The sequence below is a fragment of the Dermacentor andersoni genome, chromosome 4 (genome assembly GCF_023375885.2).
Source record: "Dermacentor andersoni chromosome 4, qqDerAnde1_hic_scaffold, whole genome shotgun sequence".
Taxonomy (NCBI): Eukaryota; Metazoa; Arthropoda; class Arachnida; order Ixodida; family Ixodidae; genus Dermacentor; species Dermacentor andersoni.
The window spans coordinates 81,285,808-81,306,420 of record NC_092817.1 but is presented as its reverse complement, the minus strand read 5'-3'; the positions used below and the strand labels follow the sequence as shown (position 1 = coordinate 81,306,420).

Genomic DNA, 20,613 nt, shown 5'->3' with positions numbered 1-20,613 from the left:
CCTTAATGACCATCGGTTATGTTTCCTCCTCATTACGTGTCCTGCCCATGGCCAGTTCTTTTTCTTGATTTCAACTAAGATGTCATTAACTCGCGTTTGTTCCCTCACCCAATCTGCTCTTTTCTTATCCCTTAACGTTACACCCATCATTCTTCTTTCCATAGCTCGTTGCGTCGTCCTCACTCGCCGAACCTCCAATAAAGTTATTTCACTCACTCACTCACTCACTCTCCCACGTGATCCGTAATCACACGCGTCGTGGTAGTAAGACAGAACCGCTGGCACGCCCAGCGCCATCATTCGGGGGCACATTTGCAGCGTTTTTCGTTTGCAAAACGCGAATCTCAACAGCTGCTTTCATCTCATTTCGCTCGCGCTCCAAAGCGGGCTTAGAAGTAGGCTACATCATATGGAGCTCCAAATTGGGCGGAGCCGAGCTGGTACCGAGAATCGCCCCGAACGCATATGACATTCATAGCCTTCTCTCAATGCTCAGACCGCGCAAAAAAAAAAAAGGGATAAGAACGCTCGCGCGTCGTCTGCTCCACGAGTGCGCGCACGCCCGTGTCTCGAGCGTCGATTCCCGCGTGGCCTCCCTTAGCCTAGTGGCAGCAGCAGCAGCAGCAGCGCTATGCCGCAGCAAGGCGCATGCCCGGGCCGGGCGGCCGCGCCCTCCCTCTCCCCTCGCACCCTTGGCCGAGGGGAAAGGGCGAAGGGGGATCAGCATCCGATCCCGCCGCCCGGTGCCGGTCGTTTTTCCTGCCCCGGCCGTTCCAGCCTCCGGACGCTGCTCTCGGGACTCTCGATCGCCCGCAGCGCTACGCGCGTGCCGACGGCCCCCGCAGTTTAGTCTCTCTCGAGCGTCGGACTGCGCAGCGAAGTTGCGTGTCTCACTGCGATGCTCTCGCCTCTTTCGCGTGTTTTATGACACTCGCTCTTCTTCTCGCGTTGGTGTGCCATGCGGCGACGAGATCCTGCGGCGTCGATTTGTTTCCTGTGATGACATGTCGTGCGCGACGCGTGCGAGGCTCTCCGTTCTTCCGAAAGAAATGTGACCTCGGGATGATACTGCTGTTAGAATGAAACTGCTGCTCCTCTCGCGCCCGCAGTGATCTGTGATGCCCGCTTTCTTCGAGCAGCGGCGACGGTGCACCGCGAAGAACCTACACGGCGTCTGTGCGTGCTGACGACAAACAGATAAAGAAGTTTAGAGTAGAGAGGGCCCGAATATTTGTCGGGTCCCGGAACTTGCTTTAGAATTAGGATCTTCCCTTTCTTCGTTTCTTATTTCTTCGAACTATTTATTAACAATTTTCACATCTGAAGAGCTGACGGCAAGTTAAATCCGCTGAAACTGAAAACACGCTCGTAGTTGCCCGACAGATAAGTTTCTTATTTACAAGTGCGAAGACTAAGGATACCGACTCATCAATCGAAACGCCTACCACCGGTGAAGTCCAAGTCAAATCAACCTTCCTGTGAGCTCCAGTTTTTCAGTTGCTTTTTATCAACTTCGTTGGTGCGCTGTTTTGTGCCGGAAAAAGATGATTTTCTAGTGACCCACTCATCGGTGTTGCTAACGACTAGAACACGTTGTTGCGAGTTCATCGACCGTGCAAGCTACGAACTGCAAAGCACCTCGTCAACGCCGATAAGTAAGCTCCGTTTCTCTTTATTAGTCTATAGTTCCTTTATTTGCTGCCACTGAAGTATTTCCTTTACTGCTGGGTGAGGGACAAGAAAACGGCAATTTGTACCAAAACCTTCTACGCTTGTTTCTACATCGAAAAGGCATTCAGAGCTCCTTACACAATTTTAGGTTCTCTGTGGTTGCGTAGCTAATATTGCATCCTTTGGGATCGTCTCAGTTCACTCCTCGCGGGAGTCCACAGTATAGAAAAAGATCACAAGTGTGTGCTGCCTGCGACATTCTGTGCAAGATTTATTCTGCTTTATGCTACTTGTAAGTACTAAATGTAGAGGGGTAAATGAGGTCTTTTTTTAAAATTAATATTACAGCGTGAGGAAGCGCGTCGCTTTTTAGCACTTTACACATGAGTGCGCAAGATTGGTTAGGTTTTGAGCAAGACTTCCGAGGAGCTCGCATAATTTCGCACGAAAGCACATGTTCCGGACGTAAACACGTATTTGCTGTATATTACCCTGGGTGTACTGACACGTGCGCACATGAGTCCTCTCTTTTTTTTTCCGTTGCATGAAAAGTGAAGCTATACATATAGAAAAGAGAGAGAGCAAAAATGATAAATGAAAGGTAGGGAGGTTAACCAGGACACATAGAAGAAACGGAAAACACAGCATTCGTCTGACAGTCTAAAAAAAAAAAAAAGTTTACGCCATTTGGGCGCACTTTGTCACCAAACAACAATCGTCATCTGTTTCGCTTGCACTTCCTTTCTTGAAAACTCAGCGCCCACTACTTTCCTGTAAAGAATACTATGCCCCGCTGATAACGCGCACGCCGTTCGTGACCTGGAAGTACCGGGCGCTCGGGGTCAAAGTGAGGAAATGTGCCCGAGGTAGATGACGTTCATTGTTTAGAAACAGTTGTTAAGCGTCAAATAGGGCAAACTTTTCTTAGAGTGTGCCCGCGAAACATGATGGTAAAAAAAAGAAACGCTAAAGCTGTTATAGTTAGTTAGTTGTTATATAGTGTTAGTTAAATAAAGCTGTTATAGTGTTCTATCAACTCAATTAAGTAATGTCTATAGTCTTTTAATCATGTTAATATTCATGAAGTTTCGAATCACTGTGTATTCTCCATGACGCGTCTTGAGAAAACGCAGCTCAAACAACAGTTCAGAGCTGTAGCATTAAAGTAATAGAACATTTACACGCTGACTGTGTAGGCAATTGGAGGCGCGAGACACGCAGGCACAATTTGAGGCACTACGTTGCTTTGCTACGGAATATCATGCCTCATGAAAACAAAAGTTAGGCCGTCCACAGACTCTAAAAGACATCTTGTTTGACTAACTCGCGTTTTTCACAGATATGTGTTCTTGGATATTTAAGCTCTATCCTTTAATATCTGCCCAGGCATTCAGGAAACTAGATGATCGTCATCTGAGTGAACAGACAGTACCATAACACTGTCCTTACCGATCGTCAGCTCAAAAGGCAGTGAAGGCGCTTTTGTGCTTTCTAAGAACGTCTGGTTTGCACGAGCGGCTTTGACTCTAGTACTATCCGTGCACGTCTCTATAACCCCTCTCTCACTCTCTCCCTTCCCTCTCTTCCCTTTCTCCCTTCCCCCATCGCGCGGTAACCAGCTGGACTATTGAACATCCCTGCTATCCTTATATTCCTCTCGCTTGTCTCTGCTGGTCCGTTGTGGTCAGTTAACCTCTGTGCGGGTGATTCGCAGGTCAACACGTATTAGTTGCCAAATAAGAGAAAAAGACACAAGTGCGCGCTTCCTCTTGTATGTGATCTATAACCACAAGAAAAAGAAAATTTAAGTACATGGTGCACTGAAGATTCCGGGTGCGAATCTCGAAGCCAACTACAGAAGTGATTGCTTCTGTAAATAATAATAACAATAATAATAATAATAATAATAATAATAATAATAATAAACTCTCATGGAGTCCTGCCACATGATTCTCCATCTTACGGTTGAAAACTCGAAATTTCCGGCAGAGGAATCGTGGGGCCAGCATCGGAAATAAAGCGATAATTGATAAACAAAAATAGCTAGAAAAAAAAGGAACCAAAAAGAAAGAGCCAGGATGATCGTTGAAGCTGGCTAAGACATTCTGCCTTAACGCTGACGATGATTCACGGGTTTTAAGACCAAACTACGCGTACGCGAGCCGGATCGGGAAAGCTCGCGCCCACGCGCCTTGCGTTTGCCGCGCGCCTCGCGAGTAATGGTAGTTTGGACCTACGGGACGCGCGCCAGCGCGCGCTTGCACTTGCCTCACTATTTTCACCCTTGGTATAGACATCGGTTCGTATTTTTATGAGGCAGCTATACCCGCGGGCAACTTTCTGTGGCAATGAAGGGAAAGCTACGCGGGCGCGTGGCTGCTGCACACGTGTTATACGGCGCCAAGTATAGTCCGCCAACGTTTCACAGTGCTTTTGGGTGCTCGGAACAGACGCTGAATCGACAGAGCTTCACGTGCGACGGTTTCGCGTTGGCCCAGACACGGAAGGGAAAAGCCGCAAAATCAGCAAACTTTTACATTCAGTGGTGCGTTTTATGTTATTTAGCTGTTGCTAATAAGGCATTTATGTTTTTTTCTTCCCCAGCTTAAGCTAACGTGGATGAAGAAACGGGACTCCTTTTCAGAAGCGCTCTCACTTGTGCGCGCTTTGCCTCCGTAGCTTTCCCTTCGTTGCCACAGAAAATTGTCCGCGTGTACAGAACACCGATTTTTGTCTTGAAGATATCTGTCGAACCTGCCACCGCGTGCTCAGCAGCAAAGCGCCATAGTCACTGATCCAGCCCGCTAGGTGTCTGAACGTTGAACTGCTTTCAAACGAACGGCCAGTTGCCGAAGCTATTAACGACATCGTTATATACATAGCTGCAACTATTGCTTTCAATATTGATAAGCTATCGGCAGTTGTGACAAAATATCGAATTTCTCGGGGCAGAGAATGACGGGGAGTAAGAAATATGAGATTTTGTAAGAGGACGTGTAACCTTTTAGCGTATTATGAAACCAACTTACTTCTTCTATTTTTTTAATTTCAGCACAAGTTAGAGTGCTATAAGGAAAAAAAGAAATGCACACAATAACAGGAAATTAACTGCCCTAGAGTATCGATGTACAACGAAAGCATGGTGGAGAAACTCACCAGTTTTGCGAATTTATGCGGTGCGTCAATGACACGATATACTCTTTTGAAAAGTACTGATCCCAACGCACGCTTTCGCTAGGTAGTCGTGTCTAATTGCGCCGCAGGCTGATGTAGCGAAACTGACAAAAGGATTACTGTATAGTTAAGCCGGGTGGATATCATATTTTCTCCACCGGAGTAAAAGCTTTGCGCACTGAGGTCCTTGAGCCGAAGTTTCCGTGATGAAAACCCCGGCGTGTGCCTTCAAAAAGTCCTTTCTTAAGCTCGTCATCACTAATCCTTGTAATTGAAGAAATGTACTCAACTGGAAAGATCTCAACACTTCCCACGAACTATTGTAAAAGTAATTGCTCCGAAGTTATGAAGTCTAGCTTTAAAAAAATGAAATGGTACGCACATTTTCTCTGAACTACACCCATCTTCGGAGCGTCAACCTAGCATGTTGAAAGTCATCGCATGTCCCGTGTCTTTTTCTCTTCTGTCACTGTCTACGCGGCGCTACCACGCCATCATGAGACATTCGTGTTCCGTTTAGCAAATAGAGGCAGGATAGTGCGCGTATTGATTCTATTCTAGTGACTCTATTCCAGGTCTCTTCTTTCTCGATGTTCGTCAGTGGCCCGTGTGGCACTTCGTCTATCACTGGGGTGGGCTAGAATCTAGAAATGTCCTGAATCTAAAAAAAAAAAATTTATTACAGTGGTCTAATTTTCTTCTTGGGACAAAGAAAAAAAAATACTTGCTCGCGTGGCGAAGTATTTCTGGCCTGGTAAGGCAACCAGTCAGCATCTTGATGGGCTAGTAGGCAGCAACCCCGTACAAGCGCACCTGTGCCTATACGTGCGCTCTGTATATTAATAGCGCTATAGAATCGGGTCTTTGCTTTCAGAAAAGTATAATTTCTCAAATTGAATCTTCTGGCGTACAAAGACGACAGTATTCGATTCACATCCGGTGCAACACTATCGATTGAAGTTGCGCCAGCTGATATAACTGACACCGTTTGAACGTAGTTATACGATTATGAATACATTTACTGGAGTGGCGTAATGCCTATTTAGACGCAATTAAGTGGTTATCTGACGACAATTCGAACCGGCGCGTATCGTATTTCTCGCGCTCCTGCTGAAAGTCTGGACGTGCTCAACTTCTTGGGCGCGCCGTGCGGCAAACATTGCATTACACTAATAAATATCCACCTTGGGGGCTCATCAGGAAAATCCTGTCTGGCGACACTGTTTTGTGCAATTTAGGTTTGCCCGTGAATATTAGTGAGCCCTACTCACGACGCGCCCCTAAGAGGTGATGTTTTTTTTTTTACTTTGTCTTTATAACCTTTCTTACGGGGGTTGCCACAGCTCATCGTGCTACACTTTTTTTTTTTCAACTTTACTTAGCGCGCTCGGTCAACTAATTATGGTCGACGTCTTCGTACGCTTCTTCCTTTTCCTTCAGTGCTTTGATTCGCAAAACATAGTTACGCGGTAATAGAATACAATAAGTCTACGTGGATGGAGTCGAGTAATTAATTTACCTGCGCGATGCTGAAACGAAGAGTGTGTCGTGGCGGCACCTGCACGAAGGAAGTGAATATTTTGATAGCAACTACTCTTGTATTTCCTTTTCATTTTTCTTTCTTCCCAAGACAACGACGTGATATTCAAGCTAATGGCATTTTCCCAGGATCCACGTACTTCATGGTAGGACCACGTCGGATATCGTATTTATGAGTTTAAATGTTTATATGATTACATTCGCTTATTTCATTAGTTTCTCGCTGCCTAATTGCAACCGTGAACAAACGCATATATAACGAGGATAAAGGGGCAGGCAAAATTAAGGCAAAATTAAGGGCGTCTCACGTAACCTGATCCAAACATTAAAGATATGCAAGTGCCACGTAGGTGGACAGAACCAAGGTAATGCTGTGTGCCGTCGCTTGGAGATACTCAGATTGTTTTTTTTTAATTCCACCTAATTAGCTAATCTCTCTTAATTAGTTAATCAACTTCTCAAATATTATAATTACATAAAAAGTGTGAATGAGATACTTGTAGAGCAACATTAAGAACTCTCGATACAGCTATTTGTTGGTCGATAGTGCTACATCAAATTGTTTTTCCGAGCCTGAAAGAAGCCCGCAAATACACGCAAAACTGCCTCACGACTGGCCGGTCGAGGCGCTTTGCGTGTATCCGCGGGCTTCTTTCACGCTCAGACAAGCACTTTTACGTAGCACGTATCAGCCAACAGACAGCTGTATCGAGAGTTCTTCAGTTGCTCTACAAGTATCTCATTCACACTTTTCATCTAATTATAATATTTGAGAAGCTGAATAACTAATTAAGACCACGTACATAAATAGGCGGCATGAAAAAAAAAAATAGATAAAGGTATCTCCAAGCAACGGCAAGCAAGATTACCTTGGTTTGGTCCAGCTACGTGGCACTTGCATATCTTTAATGTTTGGCTCAGGTTACGTGGGACGCCATGTATGCGGAGTGTAACGACAGCCTACATAGCGGCTCAACAACAAAGCGAACGACCTTCCGATCGTCAAGCGCATCGTCTTCACAAACGCTTTCTTCATTGCAGGTGAATGACCCCCAACAATATTAAAGAACCCACAGAAGACATTTTGTTCCCGCCGTCACGACGTTCTACTCAGTTTGCCAACAAGCAGTACGCTGAGAATCCTTGCTTTAAGTGCGAGCAACAATTACAAAACAGGCCTACAAATGTTAGAAACACTAAAACCGGCCTAATAATAATAATAGGCACAAATGACTTGGAAAGCGCTGGATTGCCTTAATAAATGACCTGCAACCTTCAAGCACAATTTAGCACCTAGCTGTCGCGTGCAGCCTAGTTGTTAAAGGGACACTAAAGTGAAAAATGATTTCTTCTGCATAAGTAAATTACCGTTCTACAACACAAAAAACACCACTCTTACAATGATAAGACGTTTGGTAAGCCAGAAAAAGCGCAACAACGAAATACGGGTGGCGACGCCTACTTAAGTCCCCTCACCTGGGGGCTGTGACGTCATGGATTTTGATGGAATCTTCTAGGGCCTACAAATTATCTATAGCGGTACAGATTGACTACATTGTGTTCTAAAGGAACCAAATATTAAACATGGCAAGTTTCGGGAACCTTTATTCAGCCAACGCGGCCCAAATGCGAAAGCATACTTTGGAATCCCTGACGCCACGCTGACGTATCAGCGCTGGGGTTTCGGCGCGAAATTCAAATACTGATACTTGGACCTTCACTTTCTTGTCTAATAATCAAACTATTTTTTTGAAATGACTGCCTCAGGGTTCTCAAACAATGCTTCATTAGTCTGAACTGATTTATTGTTTCGCTTTAGTGTCCCTTTAAGGCGTTGCGCTGCTGAAGTTGAAGTCGCGGGTCTTTCCGGCCGCGTCGGCCGCATTTAGAGGGGGTCGAAATGTGAAAAACGCTCCTATACTTAGGTTTAGGTCCACATTAAATACTCTCATGGGGTGGATGTTATTCCGCAGCCCCCCACTACGGCATGCCTCGTAATCGCATCCTTTGGCGCGTAAAACCGAAAAACTATTTAAAAAATAAGCAGCATCGAATTTTACGTGTGTATGGTCGTGGACATTAACCGCCGCCCCGTCGTCTTTGTTTTTTCCGGTCTAAAACTTTCGAACTTCTTTTCCAGAATCACGAGCAAAGATGTATGTCACGACACAATGGTGTTATAGAAAAAAAAGAAGAACCGTTCTTCCTTGAATGCGCAATTTTACGGCACTTTACAGAGATAGCACCATCTTTAGTGACGAACTTCTTTTTTTGTCTAATTCTAGAACTCTCTTTTCCGTTCACCATATATGATATGAAGGGACCAGAGCCTCCCCGGAATTAAAACAACTGCATGCAACTAAGCATGATATTTATTACTATCATCTTGTAACATTAATGAGTTTGTGAGCACGTACGGGCATCCCCCATCGCAAGAATTATTAGTCTGGCTTCCCATCTAGAGTTTGGCTTGATGAACGGGTCGCAATGGATTGAGTCATATTCTGACTGCATGATTTTCTTCTAATGTATAAGCTTAGCGCGTGGTGTTATGACTTCGTTCGCGTTCATTTTTTTTATTCCTTTTTTTTCTTTTCTCTTTTTGTTAGACGTGGGTGGTTCAGAAGGCAAAATCTGGGTGAAACTTTAACATCCTTAGTGCAGTATACAACAGCACGAAATGTTTTACTGAGGTGTTGCCGTTACAAATTAAACTTTTTCCTTTTCTAATTTTCGCTTTCAATCCATTGTAGGATGTATTTAATGCATTTCAGTGCCATGCTTAACGATGCTTTTAACAATTTACGCTCTATAACTTTGAACGACGTGATTTACCAACGCGTTTATTTTTCTGAAAATTTTTTTTGGTACTATTCTATCATCGCTCTTCAAAAAGCGTTGGTCTTTTTTTTTTCCGCAATGAAAGCTCGTCGTCTTTTGTAATATAAAAAGGAATACTTTGCTTTCCTCGTTTCTAACGTGATAGAATGTTATATTATGATTTCCTACCCGTTTGCTTTATTCACGTGTAGCACAGGCCCTCCTAAGCTTCCGGCTTGAAGAATATCACACGAGCAACCGCAAAGCTGGCTTGAACCTTGCTATGAATGGTACGATCTTTCACCCATGCTTGAAAGGCGCGGGTAGAGGTTCAACCACAGCACCTAGCTCATTAGTCTGGCTTCCCATCTGCTCGCGAAGAGGCTCCCATAAAACTTTGATGGCGACAAAAAAAAAAAGGACTTCCCTGTATGAAGTCGACATCACCATTCGACGCGTCGCGCCAAAGACGCTTTGGCAACACGCACAGTTACCTCTCAATGCGCTCGCTCATGTATAGAGGGCGCATATTCCGACGAAAGAGCATTGATGAAACCCACATGCGACCCGAAGCTGAAAATGTGGCGATGCATCGCAGATCCTGAAGGCGCGGTTGCATTCACGGAAAATCAAATTTCATGTTGCTGTTTTCATTCTACTGTTCGTTTTTTCCTGTTCTTTTTCTTGCGAGATGCGTTTGTTCTGAATATATTGACTTATTTATAAAAGTGTGCACGTTTAGGCATATTTATTCGCATTTTCTACTGGTTCTTGCACTGGCTTCCGTGGGTTCATAAACTTACGTGCAGAGCTTTGTATGATATCGGTTTTTTTTTAAACTGTGTTTAGGGTTTTTCGGTGCTTTCTGTGCCTTAATCTTTCGCCATGCGACGACACTTGTAGCCGGTGCCATCTAAAAGCCTCAACCTTTCCTATCAATATCACGTTATTAGAAAAAAAAAAGACGCGTAGTTCTTTACTCAGTTTTCTGCTCGGCGTTCCCGGTATTGTGGCTCCACATCCGCTAATTACTGCTTTGACAGCTGAAATGAAAGCAAACGATAACACTATTTTTACGCGCTTGTGGTTCTACGTGAATTTTTTTCTTTTCAATATATTGCATTTTCTGAGCGTTGACACTCTAGCATTTGTTTTTATTTGACAGGATCATTCATTTATTTTGTTCCGAGTAATGCGAGTAGTTAAAACAAATGAATGTCAGAGACCAGCAAATATGGCACGCCAAATTTAAATGCATCTGGCTGTCATTCGCGTTGTTAAGCGTATATAGCCTTCCTAGTGAATCGCGGAGCGATTCCAAGCGATCAAAATTTCGAATGAATTAAAAATTGGGTTTCAGTAGACTTCGACTGGTTTTAATAGACTCTCGTTGCAAGCGCACCACAAGGCGACTCTCATCTGCAAACTATTCTGAAAGAAGTCGCCGTGCAGACATTTTGCTCAGTTATTGTGATTCCACGAGCGTCGTACTCCTTGAAAGTATTGTTGTAAAATAGTTAGGAAAGCTCGCACAAAAAAAGAAAAAAGAAGAAAAAAAAAGCATCGATATCTCTTGTTTGACATCGCGCAATTTCTTTATTTTCCGGCAGCAGTTCTGTTCGTTCGTTTGCTTATTGATTTGTTTACTCGTTCTCAGTGTCGAGGAGGTCACAAAGTTTTCCGCTACGTAATCAGGCGCAGCCTCCCGCTGTATCTCTCTCGATTCCGCCACGGTTAGACGTCAGACGAGCACTTGCCTCGCTGACGCGCGAGACAGTTTCAACCAAGTTCGCGCTGCGCGCAAACGCTCGTGCCGCTTCGCGAGTCACTAAACGGCTACACAGTTCGCACGGTCGCGAAGCGCTTATTATGCAAATCCCCTGCCGTCACTCACGTGCCCCGTGCAGCTCTCTCTCTCTCTCTTCAAAATTACTAGATACACAGACGCACAGAAGAGAAAAAAAAATAACGTAAAAGCACTTAGCAGTGTTTTGTTTGGCGCTGACACGGCGCGCTGTGCCGTATATCGAGAGCCGTGCGAGTTTGAACGCGCCTACGTAGCAATCACGGCACTCGCTCGCCCTGAGGTGGCTCGTGTGCAAGCATGCAAGCGGACCGCCCGGGCCAGACGCTTAAGCACCGAGGCAACCAACTTTCCCGGTTTGCCTCGGTGCAACGCTTCGGCCACTGCCCCACGCGCTCGCACACACTCTCACGCCTGCGTCGCAAAGGAAACAGTGCTACGTGCCCGGAGGTTCGAATGAACGAGTCTTCGAGCTCCGGGCCCGGGAAGGATTCGAATTCCTGCGCGCCGTCTTCTCTGTCAACAGGGCGTGGGTGCGGCGGCCTCAAATTAAGGCGCTTGTCTGGCGTTAAAATATTTGCGTAGGCCACGCCGGCCCCAGGCTTGAGTATTTCAGTCAACGCTAAGCAGGCTCGAGTGCTCTGTTTAGAACGCCGCACGGCGGGGTGTTGGCGTTAAGGATTTTCGAAAGAACGGCTGAAGCACATGGTGCAGCTCTAATTGTGTTTGTTGTGTTTTTTTTTTTATTATTCTTCGTTCTCGGTGCTATGACAGTGAATTCAAGCTTTTTTCGGTTCAAAAGAACTTGAACCGGCCGTGCGTTCTACGCGCATGTCTTCCTTTTTTTTTTAAACCGAGGGTGTAATCAGTCGAGGAGCAAATAGGAGACGCAGTCCGAAACATTCGCAGTGCTTCTTCGTGATGACAGCAAATGCAAAGGATTGACCTACGTCAATATGCCGTGCCCGTGCAGTTGTATTTGCGACTTGCTACTTTCAGCACATTACAGCGAAAGCTGTATATGACTAAGCTTCCGTAGTTTTTTCGGCGTCCGGCAACAGGAAAAATCATCATGTGGGCCGGTCCCGATGATAGTGCACAAAGGGTCCAAACTCAAATGCACATACCCCTGTGGATGGGCTCGGAGACCTGTAACGCGCCCTTGAACTATTCTTGTCACACGTGGTGCCCAAATAGGTCCCAGGCAGACGGGTAAGAACAGATGTTTTTGAAGAAATGTTTCGTAGACATTTTTCAACCACGCAAACGCGCTAGTGCCACTGGTCGCACGTTCGTCGTCGTCTTCTACAGCTGGCTCCGTTGCCGCTCATCATTCCATCGTAGTATTCACTTCTGTCGTTGTAATTGGGAGACCGCGTATACGGGGGTATGAGCCATCGATTAAGGGGGTCTGAGCCATTCAAAAGCTGCATTATCGATGGGGCGGACACGTATAGCTCGTACACCCAAATAACAACATGCGTACGAGGAGCGCCGGAGGAAACAGCAACGAGAATGTCAACGGCGCCGGCGCGAGACGACCACCGAAGAAGAACGTTCCCGCGATGCTGAACGAAAACAACAATCGCGATCCCGGGCACCTCTGAATGAGCAAAGACTCCAGATTCGCAACGCAGTACGGCGGCAGAGGTAACGGTTGGACCGAGCAAATGACTTCAAAGGTGCCGGTGCCAAGTTCCGACGAGACTTTCCGGATAAGCATTCCGTATTTAGTTGCGGAGTGTGCGACCGTCTCTGGTACGAGAACGACCTGACGAGGATCGGAAATGTACGAGACGTGACTAATCGGGACCGCGCGCTAACGGTACCGTCCCGTGCGTTCCCAGACAACAATTCCACTCTGAGAAGGTGGAATGGCAGCGAAAGCACTTTGCTTTTTGTTGGACAGCTTTGAATGTCGTCAGCTTTCGCTGCCATTCCATCTTCACAGACTGGAATGGTTGTCATTTTACTTTTTTAAGCGCTTAGCTTGTCTTGGGAACAAAGGACGTTTTCTTGTGAGGATGTAACCGTTTTCGTGAGCTGACCCCGAACCGAGTGCAGTCTAACCTAGCGGTAAAAACAGCACGGTGCGTTGGTAGCGGTGGCACTAGTGGTACTGCAGGAAATACCGCTAGGTGGCATAGTGGTACAGGCAGTACCGCATGGTGATACTACTAGGTGGCACGGTGGTAACGTAAGGGTTCTGGCATTCTTCCCTCGCGACTGCTGGCGTGGTAAGACGCTGTCGCTGAGACATTGTGCCATTGCTCGTAAACGCTGCACGTCGTTCCCAATTGGTCCTTGAGGAAGGGGCGCTCGAAGTACCGGCTCGCTCCCATGTCCTTGTAAGGCAGGGTGGTAAGGTAAGCGCCAGCTATGACACATAGTGCAACACAAGAAATCCCTTCGCATAGCATAGTAAACGCATCCTTGGATAGCAGCCGGAGTTTATTCTACATAAATTTTGTTATTGTGTTAATACAGAAGGTCCCGCCTGTCGTGTGTAACCTTAGGTAAGCATATTATCTCTTCTATCGCGGTTGTTGCATTTGTAATAAACATTGATTGATTGATTGATTGATTGATTGATTGATTGATTGATTGATTGATTGATTGATTGATTGATTGATTGATTGATTGATTGATTGATTGATTGATTGATTGATTGATTGATTGATTGATTGATTGATATCTGAGGCAGGCTCTCTCTAAGTAACATTTGTAACTTAGCTAAAGAATAGTAAATTGTGGTAGGAATATCTTAACATTTGCTTCACACGATGCATCGTGATTCTTCAGGTATATGCGCGCTTCCGTAAAGGTGCCACAGTTCTGCTTACCACGTAAGAAAAAATAGAGAAAGCTTTATCTCAATGTATACTTTATTATATGATTACGGGGCAACCAGGGAAGCACTATGATAAAATCTTAGCTTTATTGCTAGTCGAGTACTGATTAACTTTCTACTGAAATCTGGGGCTTGTACAAAGGTGTGGGAGGCGATGTGTAATGCATGATCTATTTATTGCGAATGATGCGATTTGTCGTGGTCACCGGGAGCAGTAGTGATGTTTATACAGAGATTCAGAGAGAGAGAGAGAGAGAGAAATTTCTCTCTGCTGGAGCCTAGCCTTTCACGATATAAATGATAGACAAACAGCTGACTCCGGCCTAATCTACACTACAATTGCAGGTTACATGAGGCGAACACGTGAAGTTTATTTGGAGATTTCGACACGTAAATAATAACATGATCTGGAAGTACACCGGCAACTTTTTACATGATCTGAAACTCGGTTTTCCATCGGAAAGATTGAGAATCATGTATGTATGAGTTGTATCGCAGTTCACAAAAAATTTTATTCACGTAGACACGCGTACGACTGTGGTATGTATCAATTTAGGTGCATACATTGAGTACAATATAAAGTGCAGGGCATGCAAAGTATCGTACTTGATATAAACAAAACAGAAAATGATATCTGCTTGACACTGCCTTTGCCACTTCCTCATCAAGAGCACTATTTCATTGTACATGTGAAAACATTATTGTCAGCCTCGAATTCATGAATAACATCCGGGACACCAAGCAAGTACAAAGTCTCTACTCAGGCGAACAGAATTTGGGCATCATTTTGGCGGGAGAGAAAATTTGCCTAGAGAGACGACCAGGTACCGCGTAGACCAGTGGCGAAGAAACTCGACTTCGCCGAGCTTGAACAGCTGTTCTTCTAAATGGCCCCATGCTGTCACCCGTAGTTTGTACCGTGTGGGGACCCTGCTTCATTCGATTGCCGAGATCGTTCTGCAATATTGAGGAAGCGCCATAACACGTATCTGGTGCGGTAGCAGACGAGACTTGCAAACCGATTTAGCCGCTGTGGTGGCCGCGTGATTCCAAACGTTCTTGCAACCAGCTTCCAGAAGGTGCGTGCTACAACGCATTCCTTTACTGCATGCGTGGTGGTCTCTCTTTGTGGGCAGTGTATGCATTTATCATTCGTTCCATTTACCAGCGTTAAAAACCTTTCTCTTGTAGGTAGACGGCCCCACTGATATTGTCAATGTAAATCCTTGACTTGAGACGGCAAATTAGGTGAAACCCCAGCTGTCCATGTTTGTGCAGTAGCTGTGCCTGGAGGTACACCTGTCGTACACAGTGTTTCACAAAGCCTTGAAACTGGTGTCGCATGCCACTTTTCATTTTTATGGTTGTGCAAGCTTACTTCCTAAGCACCCAGCGTCCGCATGTTGCGGTGCTGGCGTTACTGCTGTCGGGTGCTAGTTGCCTGAACTTCGCGGCATAAGCGTACGATAACAATGGCTATGGTGCTCATCTATATGGGTGCTCATCATCATCAAGTAGGTCACATGTACTCTTCGTGCACTGCAGCCTACCAAATATAACTATGCACGGCAAGCTGCATATTCTGCTAACTTTTGGTAGACGCAAAGATTTCTGCGCTACGTATTGCGACTGACGGTTCACTGACTGGCCAATGGCAGCGAATGCAGCGTGTGAAGTGCTCAACCATTCCCGCATAACCCCTATTCGCATTTTCTAGGTCGGTTTTCGTGGACGCGCCCATTCTGCAAGAAAGAACTCTCTCTCTCTATTTTCATCTTTCTATTCCTCACTTCCCTTACCCTCAGTGTAGGAGGTAGCAAATCAGTCGCTCGTGTTGTTGGCCTCCCTACCGCTTCCTTCCTTCCTTCCTTCCTTCCTTCCTTCCTTCCTTCCTTCCTTCCTTCCTTCCTTCCTTCCTTTTCTTTCTTTTTCTCTGTTTCCAATTTTACCATTTGCATTTACTAACACAGCGTATATATAAATCTCGACGCAGCAGAGCAGACATCAGATTTCTAGGAATTCATGCATGGGAAAGAGTCACCGAAACCGTTTCAGGACTCACCTACGTAAAATCAGTCCCCAAGCTCCGAGAAAATGTTCGTTATAGTTCGTACTGGTATCGATTGGCTAACAACGCTTGGTAGGACAGTAAAGAACCATTGTAGCCAAGACCAAAGCGGGAACGAAGAGCCAAAATTTAATGGGAATTTTCAATTCACGGCGCAGCTGCTCAATCGGAAATGTCCCGCGTGATGCAACGTCTGTGGCAAACTTGTAACTTGTGTTGCTTCATCTACGCAGCCAGTGAAACTCTGAGAAAGCAACGCAAATGTCACCCAGTCTCTGATTGCGATTGTGCTCAGAAAAAATCGCGAGCGCTGGCGTCAGACCAAAAAAAAAAAACAAAAAACGATGCGCAAGAGGCGACACAGACGAACGGAGTAATAAGGCGGTCGTGCTGCGTAACACTCAAGTCACTCGCTGCACTCCCCTATGAGAAATTCTGGGAATGTTCGCTGGACGCGTTCAATATAGAATAGTTTCAAATGTTACGTGAGCGTGAAACTTACTGCTGCACTCCTTCGTGAAGCAAGCTCTAGCTCAAAAGAATCATGATCATACCCGCCAGAGCAAAGAGCAAAGGAGCATATAAGGCATAAAATTTCGCTATCGCTTTTAAAAGAAATTCCCCGTGCTATCTTTCTCTTTGAACGATTGTCGGCGTCCTTTGTTTAACGCCAAATGCGAGCGCATTTTTCCGATCACGTAACCGTCGCTGTGCAATAAAGAAAAACGTGTACTATCACTCCCACACAGTTCTGCCGCAATGAACTGTTTCCGGGAGAGGCTTGTTGCCAGAATCTGTTCTAGAAGGGAACTAGAGGAAAGAATTCCCGATCTGCTTCTAAGGTAAAAGGAAGCGCTCTTTTATGATACTGCCTGTCAAGTTTTTCCTAGTGGCATAACACCCCGACCGAAGCAGCGCTCAATTTATCTTCCGCGGCCACGCGTTGTGCAATGTTGAACGTAGAGAAATGGCCGTCGAAAGCCTGGAAATCCTGCATGCGTTGTACGTCCATTATAGTGAGCACGAAAATATACTTATAAGAACAGAATAAGAAGACGCAAACGATTTCAAAATATTCAAAATTTCAAAGCGCAGGCGTGTGAATATTGCACCTACACGCGCGTTTTTGGCGCTCCTATCCGGCCCCGCCCTCTTATGCAATTTCAATATAATGGCTCAATGCACATGGCAGCAAGCACAACTACACCTACACGGCCAATGGGGCTCTTCACGCTCCGCTCGAACAAGCGACATTCTTTAAAGTTCTATTGAAGCCCGTAGAGGTAACGGTGCGTACGACCCTACATCTCATTGCCTATATATGGCCTCTCTTTTCCCAGCGCCATTCTGCAGAAAACAAAAAAACAAGAACAAAAAAAAAAGAAATGTCTATTGCAATAGCGTTAGCTAAATATATTCTTCTTCCGGCTTTTTGACACGTCAGAATCGTTGTCCACTGGACTGACGCTTTGAGGAAAGAAAGGTTAGGACAACAAAAAAGCGCGACAGGCCACTGATAACTCCGTTCTCGGTGGCATTCGAAATTTCTTTGAAAGAGGAAATTTTGCGTGGCCGTAGCACCGGCTTCAGCGTTCAGCTGTTTATACAATACGGGTCACGGTGATATACGATTCGCAAAAGCGAAAAAAAAGAAAGCGCCACATGGACGTTGATGAAAAGCGGCTTAATTCTTACCAGCGGAATGGACTACCATTGACTCCTTATGGCTTATACCGTGCTTATAAAGATATTTTTCAGGGCATGAACACACAGCACTGTAGCCCAAGATATAAGTTGTGCCAACCCGTCAGGACCGGGAACGGGCCGCACGTCTCAGAACAAAGGGGAGTGCTTACCTTTGTCCACCGCTAATCCCTGCGTAAATTCTTCCATTCAGCCACTGTCCCACAATGGCGGATTAGCGGCGAACAATGCAGGATGGCTGCTTCTGGTTCTTGTCGCTGTTGGTTGATGTGCACCGCGTAACGTTGGTGGGGAGGAGTGTAACCACCTACGTAGAGAAATGCTATGCAACTTCTCGTTTTTCTGTGCCTATGTGGGTATAGTTAGTGACACTCCCTTTGATGAACTATGTTTTTTCGTTTGTTATTTAATAAATGTAGGCGAAATTCCTCGCTATGCCTAGACCTATGGGGCTTCCTAGTGACTGATAATATAAAGCGGCGTTCTGTGTAGAACTTGCACGACTGTTAGCTTTGTCACAGTGTTTCATGTTAATGGGCAAATTGACTAAAACTATAATACTTTGCTTGAACAGTTAAGTAGACCTCGAGAAACTCGTTGCTGATGTTCGCGTTTAACTGTGTAGCATGTATTAATGCAAGGAGCCTGCGCTGACTTGGAAATGCGAAGCGTTATTTTCCTCACATAGTCCATACGTACGCTCTTAAATGCAGCAGAGTCGTGCCAAGGTACACCATTCTAGGCGCCAAGTGAACCGTGATTGTGAGAGAAAGCCACGTGTTCATGTTTGTGGAGCTTTATTTAGAAATTGAATTAACAATTAATTTTGTGGTTTTACTTACCAAAACCACGATATGATTGTTAAGCACGCCGTAAAGTGGGGGGGGAGGGGGGGGGGGGGGTCCAGATTGATTTTGACCACATGATTTTCTTAACGTGCGCGTTAAACCGTGCAGAAGCATTTTCGCATTTTGCGTCGATGCTTCAAGCAGCCAGGGTAGAAGAACACCAGCGATAAGTGCTGCCCGTTTTCTAGGTGTCGCTTCTTCGTGCGTCTTTACAACACGACGACACGGCTGGTAACGGTGCTCCCAGAACCACGCTTTCTTTACATGTAGCACGCACATTTTAGCGATGTGAGTTACTCGACTTCTTCGCACTTTTTCTTCATCGTATTGCGGGTACTGAGGTGTCGCCCGCCATGCGCAGTCCTTCGCTACTCAGTGTGTGCTGGCGCCATCGAAACTGTGAACGCAGGGAATGTGTCAAAGGCTGTTGTGCCCTCTACCCCCCTCCGCCACCCCCAACCGCGGGCAGGTTTGACCACTGGCTAGCGACACACAGCTCTGAATGGCTCCATAATTGGAAGTGTGAAGATTATTGCAGGCTTCGTTAAGCAGTAAATACAGACTTTAGACCGTTTCTGAAACCCAACAAAATTGTTAAAGTGCACCAAATTATTTTAGCAGCACGAAAAAAAAAACCAGAAGAAAGAATAAAGACCAAGAAATTGGTCTGGTTACATAAGTATGAACATGCAAAAACGAATTCCATATTCTCGTTGTTAACATTGCAACATAGCAAGCAAAGAACATCAACTTCTGTATGCGTTTTTGCTTTAAGGAGCTGCAAATTAAGTGTGACTGAAAGACATAAGGCGCTAGAACGTTAACTACTTAAAGTAAAATATTTATTGTATTTATTTACATCAATGTGTATTGTGCATAAGAAGAATAAACGTATGTCAATGTAAATTGCAGTTGTTTATTCTGTTTGAATAACAAAATAAGTTATAAAGGAAAGAACGCTTGGCACGAAGCATGTGTTGAGATAGGGTTATATTTAAAATTTTATTTAGGACACGGGTGGGGAAGTGACCTTTGTCCTACGTTGAGCTGTACAGGCTGATGCTATGCAAGGCGAGTAGCATAAATGCACAGCAGGGGCATTCACATCAGTCCTATTGCATATCCCCATATGTTATATATCACCCTTTGATAACTGAACTATTATATGTTGCCAGCGACAGAAAAGTTACGACTTTCATCTATATAAGTTCTTACAAATTACATAAACAATAACGGCTGTGAATTTATGCACCAAAGCTAGCGTTTGTAAACATAATCTTTAACGCGAAAGTATTCTATGCCCCCTTACGCGAAAATCCGGCGTTGTAGTCGGCGGCGTGACAGAATGATGGTACCAAAAATGGCCGACGGCGCAAAGAGTAAAAACACGTAAAAAATGCTTGGATCAACGTCGCGTTACTTAGGAACGTACCTGTGAAGAAATTAAATGATGCATTTGAACAGAACGTTCCGTAAATTTTTGTCTGGGTGGGAATCGAACCCGGGCCTCTTGCGTGAAAGACGAGCACGCTTCACTGACGCCACGGTGGCTCCACAGTTCCGGTTGACTAAACGTGTGGGCTAGTGCGTGCGTCGTTTGGCCCGTGACGGCGCAGCCAATGGGAAGGAGATGGCGCCACATCATGAGTGTACAAGATGAGCACATAGAGTAAACGTTCGGCAGCATGTTACACTCCTGCAGCACGTGAAGGCCTCCTGCACGCGTGGTAATACATTAGGTTACACGATCAGAGGGGCCAGTCTTCCTGCAAGACATAGCAAGTCGCCGTGGGAAGTAAACGTACGACGCTGTAGGTTGACCTCCTCAACGACACATGCAAGCACCTAATACACTACCTAAAGATTATTTCGTTCTTCCTTTCGTTCTCTCTCTCTTTCGTTCTTTCTTTCTTTGTTGTTTGTTGCTTTGTTCTATCGTTCGCTTTCTTTCTTTCGTTCCTTCTTTCGTTCCTTTTCTTTTTCTTTCTTTCTTTCATATTCAGCCATTGCATCTTTGCTCGCTTACGCGGGTACGGGCCATTCCTGATGATGATATCTTTTGAATCGCTGAACTAGACGCCTCTTTTTTCGAGTATGAGCCATTGCAACGAACCATTTAAGGCCTTCGCCTTAA

General features: G+C 45.3%; 1 long non-coding RNA gene across 1 annotated transcript in view; it reads left to right on the top strand.

Moving 5' to 3' along the window:
• The first annotated feature begins 771 nt into the window (after positions 1–771).
• The window catches only part of LOC129386247 (uncharacterized), a 169,255-nt gene continuing 149,413 nt past the window's right edge, over positions 772–20,613 (top strand). The window contains exon 1 of the long non-coding RNA XR_008613691.1: positions 772–1,655. This is a non-coding gene — a long non-coding RNA (uncharacterized lncRNA). The remainder of the gene's footprint in view (positions 1,656–20,613) is intronic.